The sequence below is a fragment of the Triticum urartu genome, chromosome 2, assembly GCF_003073215.2.
Source record: "Triticum urartu cultivar G1812 chromosome 2, Tu2.1, whole genome shotgun sequence".
Lineage (NCBI taxonomy): Eukaryota > Viridiplantae > Streptophyta > Magnoliopsida > Poales > Poaceae > Triticum > Triticum urartu.
The window spans coordinates 202,703,901-202,709,905 of NC_053023.1; the positions used below are offsets into that span (position 1 = coordinate 202,703,901).

At 40.6% G+C, this 6,005-nt stretch overlaps 1 long non-coding RNA gene across 6 annotated transcripts; it reads left to right on the forward strand.

Annotated features, from left to right (window-relative positions):
* Positions 1–1,078: 1,078 nt before the first annotated feature.
* Positions 1,079–4,066, forward strand: LOC125536763. 6 transcript variants are annotated; one of them, XR_007295214.1, is made up of 4 exons: positions 1,079–1,227; positions 1,402–1,511; positions 1,606–1,666; positions 1,899–4,066. It is a non-coding gene; the product is annotated as an uncharacterized LOC125536763 (long non-coding RNA). The 6 variants fall into 6 exon arrangements; XR_007295212.1 differs by having other exon boundaries at positions 1,405–1,511; XR_007295211.1 differs by having other exon boundaries at positions 1,392–1,666.
* Positions 4,067–6,005: the final 1,939 nt, after the last annotated feature.

Genomic DNA, 6,005 nt, shown 5'->3' on the forward strand with positions numbered 1-6,005 from the left:
GTGGCCCCACCCGGTGGACCCCCGGGACCCTTCCGGTGGTCCCGGTACAATACCGGTGACCCCGAAACTTGTCCCGATGGCCGAAATAGCACTTCCTATATATAATTCTTTACCTCCGGACCATTCCGGAACTCCTCGTGACGTCCGGGATCTCATCCGGGACTCCGAACAACATTCGGGTTACCGCATACTAATATCTCTACAACCCTAGCGTCACCGAACCTTAAGTGTGTAGACCCTACGGGTTCGGGAGACATGCAGACATGACCGAGACGTTCTCCGGTCAATAACCAACAGCGGGATCTGGATACCCATGATGGCTCCCACATGTTCCACGATGATCTCATCGGATGAACCACGATGTCAAGGACTCAATCAATCCCGTATACAATTCCCTTTGTCTATCGGTATGTTACTTGCCCGAGATTCGATCGTCGGTATCCGATACCTTGTTCAATCTCGTTACCGGTAAGTCTCTTTACTCGTTCCGTAACACATCATCCCGTGATCAACTCCTTGATCACATTGCGCACATTATGATGATGTCCTACCGAGTGGGCCCAGAGATACCTCTTTACACGGAGTGACAAATCCCAGTCTCGATTCGTGCCAACCCAACAGACACTTTCGGAGATACCTGTAGTAATGCACTCTTATAGCTCCACCCAGTTACGTTGTGACGTTTGATACACCCAAAGCATTCCTACGGTATCCGGGAGTTGCACAATCTCATGGTCTAAGGAAATGATACTTGACATTAGAAAAGCTATAGCATATGAACTACACGATCTAGTCCTATGCTTAGGATTGGGTCTTGTCCATCACATCATTCTCCTAATGATGTGATCCCGTTATCAATGACATTCAATGTCCATGGTCAGGAAACCGTAACCATCTATTGATCAACGAGCTAGTCAACTAGAGGCTTACTAGGGACATGGTGTTGTCTATGTATCCACACATGTATTTGAGTTTCTTATCAATACAATTATAGCATGGATAATAAACGATTATCATGAATAAAAAAAATATAATAATAACCAATTTATTATTGCCTCTAGAGCATATTTCCGGAGGCCCACTGGCCGGAGCAGCAGGAGCAACTGCATCCGCTAGTCGGCCCGACGCACCGCCTCCTCTGCTGTGGCCCGCACGGTCGAGAGGGGCAGCTCCGCCGTAGCTGGCGGCGAGTTCAACGGCCGCCGCCTCCTCTCCTCTTCGAATCCAGTAAGCTCCCGATGTCTTTCCGCTTTCATTTGTAGGATTTGCTGAGCTTGCTCCTGCTTTCTTCTCTTCATCAATGTTTGTCTCGTCCCTATCATTCGACTTTCGTCAATGGTCTACTCTGCTTGTTTTAGCCAGTTTTAGTTGATTCTAATTATATTGGCCAGTTTTCTGTAGCAGGTGCCTATGCGTTGTTCCCCTCGGTTGGATTGTTCATCCTTCTTCGCCGATGGTGTGCTCATCTATTGCAGTAGCCTTCGTGTGCTGGATGAACAGTGCCGGTTGAGGTTCGTGCCCTTCTTTACTTGATTCTTGCTTCTTCCTTCCTTTTCCCTGCGCCCTGGTAACCTCTGTTCTTACTCTTGTCCCCATCGTGTGCAGGTTGGTTTCTTCCCGTTGTGTCCTGCATCGACAGTCGCATCTTTCTGCCATTGCCATTGAGGTTAGTCTGCACTCTGTTTGGTTGCATGCAACATGTTCGATGAAATGTGTGTGTAATGACCTTTTTTTTTTCATCTCGTTTTGCCTGCTGGCCCGCCTTTGTATAGTCCTCTGTATAGCATGCTTTCTTGGCCTGGTTCTGCTTTCTAGCTCTGGTAATTAGCTGTTGTTTTGCTTGTCTATAAGCCTGCTGTTTTTATGCCTGTGTGACCGTTATGCATGTACTCTGGCAGGTCTATCTCCGTTTGTCTAGCAGGTTCAACGATCTGCTAGGTTGCTGCATCTGCAACTCTGTGTTGCTGTTCACGGTTTTCTTTATTCATTCTTCCCTACATGCTTGTTCTTCCTCGCTACACACATGCTTCTCTTTCTCTAAGTACCGTAATACTGCTGTGCTGTCTCTAGCTACATGCATTTACCTTTCTTTGTCGGTATAATTGTCTATTGATGGGCCATGGTTATGTGAACTTTAAGATGTAATGATATATGGTGTTTAAATTTGTCTTGTTCATTAGCGCCTACGATTTTGCGCCAAAGAGTCGTCCGATATCCAAGTTTTTATATATTTTTACACCATTGTAGCCCATAACTTGCTTCAATCCTGTTACACATTGGATTGAAGATAGGTCGTCCATTTTTATTGACTTTTTTTGTACATTGTGAAGTCATGGCCCCAATTTATATTCATGTTTAGTTTGCTGTGTTGTAGTTCATGTATGCTCTGTAAAGAGCATGTACAACTAATGGGTTTAATTTGTTTGTTCCTTTTTTAGATGTTCCGTATCGGTGCATAATTCAACTTGATCCATACAGTGCCAGTGATTTTGTAAGATTTGCCCATATCTTTTGAGGAAATAATTATGCTTCAGGAAGATGTTAAATAAGCTGGTCAGCTCTGCCTCTGGGGCAAAAGGTCAGCAAATCTGCTTGGCTATTCCTCCCAAGGTGATGAGAGATTGCTTGTTGCAGACTACATGCCTAGAAAGACATATCTTCCACTGTGAGTATGTTAAATGCTTGTGAGCAGGCCACTACTTTACAAAGTTTACTACAGCAGCAAGGACGCTATGCTTTGATTAGTTGAGCCGCCCTCTATTATTTCATTCATGGGCAGAGTGGGTGGAGGTGCAGCGCCTCAGCATGTCGAGGTATAGGGATGGAACCTGATCCTTATTTCACAGTATGTTTCTGTTCTTACGATAAGTGACTCATGTTTCTTCTGTGTAATGCTAGGATAAAGTTTGATTTTCTCTGTACTACTCCAACTTGGTCCTATCTCTAACTACAAAATTTTTATGTATCGTTTTAATTGAGATTTATTATTATTAGAATTAGATGGTGTGCATTGAATATGAAAATAGGGCCAAGTATTGCTATGGCGTATATCCTATTGAGTTTTCATCGGACCTTGAAGCTCACGGTTGATCTCTTTGTAGCTTATAAAAGATAGTTATATCATTTTACTGGATGTATAATCAGAAAGGTGGGCCAACAAACTGTAATATGTGACTTAAAATATGATAATGCAGGCTTCCTTTATTTTCTTCCATGGGCAGAGTGGGTGGAGGTACACAGCCTCAAGATGTCAAGGAATCTGATCCTTATTTGACAGTAAACTTAGAAGGGTTTTCCATCTTATAATATGATAATGCAGGCTTCCTTACCCTGACCAGAATTTAGCATTTTGGTATTGCCTCCTTACCATGCAATGTAGGCGTCAACGCCACTTTTTAAATATAAGCCATCATTTGTGCCGGTCCTTATCAAGCAGTTCCTTATCAAAGGGGATTTTGATGTTCTCGCTGAAATAGAGGACTTGAATTGATGATTTCTAGGATTAGTAAACATTAGCACAATCCTGATTATCCAGTTAGAAATCTTATATTTTAATTGCGACAAGTAATGTAGGCTGCAAGAGTTGCCTTTTAAGTAATGCAAATTCTTCTGCTAGTAGCTAATGCTATTTAGAAATTTTGATTTCCCATTTTTTGTAGCTCTCTTCATTTTTGTCACTGGTTTACATTTGTTTTATATCTTTCTCATTCTGTTCATAGCATTTTGTCATGTTTCTTCCTTTTTACAGAGCTATTTTGATGTTGTGTTAAGAATTTTGGCTAATTGATGGCTCAAATGATTGCAAGCATATGATCTTGTCGGCTTGAGTGATTGCAGGCATATCGACTAGAGGAAAACGTAGCATAGAAGATTCTTGCTTCCCTTTTTTGTTTTGGTGAAATTGCAGTCAAGCTACTTACATACGACTCTTATCAGGGCATTCGAGAATTCTCAAATTGGGTCTGCTTCTGTTTTAGCCTGATTTATGTTTCTACTGTAGGTGTTGCTCTATGGCAGTACATACTTTTTGCACTATTGAAGAGATAAGAACAGCGTGCTACCTATTTATGCTTGTTGTGGAACTGATATTGTTTTTTCGATGTTGGAACAAATGATGGTTTGATCTGTGTGCAGTTGCATTGTTTATTTCACAACAGATGGAGATCGAATTTAATAATTATATTGACATGCCCCGGTGTTTTTTGTTATTGTAGTTGCCTAATTATTGTTATCTACTTCCTCTGATCCAAAATAAGTGTAGTGGTTTTAACTAAAACCATGGCATTTATTTTGGATTGGAGGGAGTACCATTTTTGTTCTTCTGCAACATAGCATGTGCAGTACTATACTCCTTATTATGCTAAGGCACTATGCATGACTTCAGAAGATTAACATTTCCAAATTTTACTGTCGAGTTGTATGGTCTATACATGTTATACAAATATGTTTTTTTTTTCCAAACTCAGATTTCTCGGCGTGATAACCATATTTTTCAACCAAAAAGATGCTTCCTTAACTGGTCTATACATGTTATACAAATATGATTTATTTTTCAAACTAAGATTTCTTGGCGTGATCAACATATTTTTAATATAGCATGATTTAACACATGGGCTTTCTAATATCAATATCGAAGATGTCCTTGCAAAATAAAACTATTTTCATCGATAACATGTCTTTAATGGGTCTCTGCGCCATTTGGCGCAACGGGTCAACTAGTTTGATATAATCATGATTTGAATAATGTAGCCCCAAGTGTCGGGTCGTGTGCCTGCAGCGACTCGGGACTATTCCTTCCATTGTAGAATAAACCATATCTATTGATGAAGAAATAATAACCATTGCGCTGAAGCGACTTTGAAAACCTCAATCATAATACTGGTTATTGATAACCATAATAAAAATCCAGCCATGTAGGCTATTCAAGATTTGAATAATATAATCTGGTATGAAAACCTCAATCATTCAATATCATCATGACAATCCAGCCAAGTTTGGCTATTAAAGATTTGAATACCTTATCGGTTGACAAGTAAATCCAGAGTTTAAATACCTGGCGGCTCTTGGCCGATGACGACTTAATACACATCCATTGTAATCCAGGATTTTTGTAACCCGATGACTTATAGGCTTTATGAAAATCAATACTTGATAACCCTCTTGAAACACCAATTTCAATCTTTGACGATGGGCTTAAACTTAATCATTTATGTAAGTCATAGCTCTACAAATCCTGCAGAAAGTTTAAACAACATATGCCCTGGTGACTTAATGTCAAAAGCCAGGGCGGGTAACAACCCAAACATAATATAGTCTTATGCAATTATGGAAAAGACTAGCATTAAGGCCATTCAAGCCTAAACATACTGTCAACTTAAAGTTAAAAGCCAAGGCGGGTTATCAAAGCTCGCATATTCGTATAACCAAGAAAACATACTTGTAGGATTGATTTATATTGCTGGCTTACATTGCCATACCTGGAAGATTGACTCAAATTGCCGGCTTACATCACCACATCCAGTGAGGGTATCAATCCAATGATTTATAAGAGCATAATTCCAATGGCGCAATCCAAAATATACTGGCGACTTTAAAGTCCATAGCCAGGGCGGTTTATCAAAACCAAAATATTCATACCATTATTGAAAGACATACTTGTAGATTAATACCATGGTGATGCCTTTATACTTATAATCCGGGGCCAGTATCAACCCGGAGTCATGAAATATCATCATTTTGATTGCTCAAGGCAAAATATCCTGGCGACTTAAAGTCTGCTATCAGGGCGTGTTATCAAACCCAAAGATGCTCAATGATGAGTCATATAATCAAGGCTACATTGCCTGTGAAATCAGTTCACACTGCCGGCTTACAACACCATATGAAGTAAGGGTAACAGCCCAAAAAAGTAGAACACAACGCCCTATCCACCAATTCATACTGCCGGCTTATCATGCCACATGTAGTAAGGGCAACAGCCCAAAGCTTAGAGCGCAAAGCTCCAA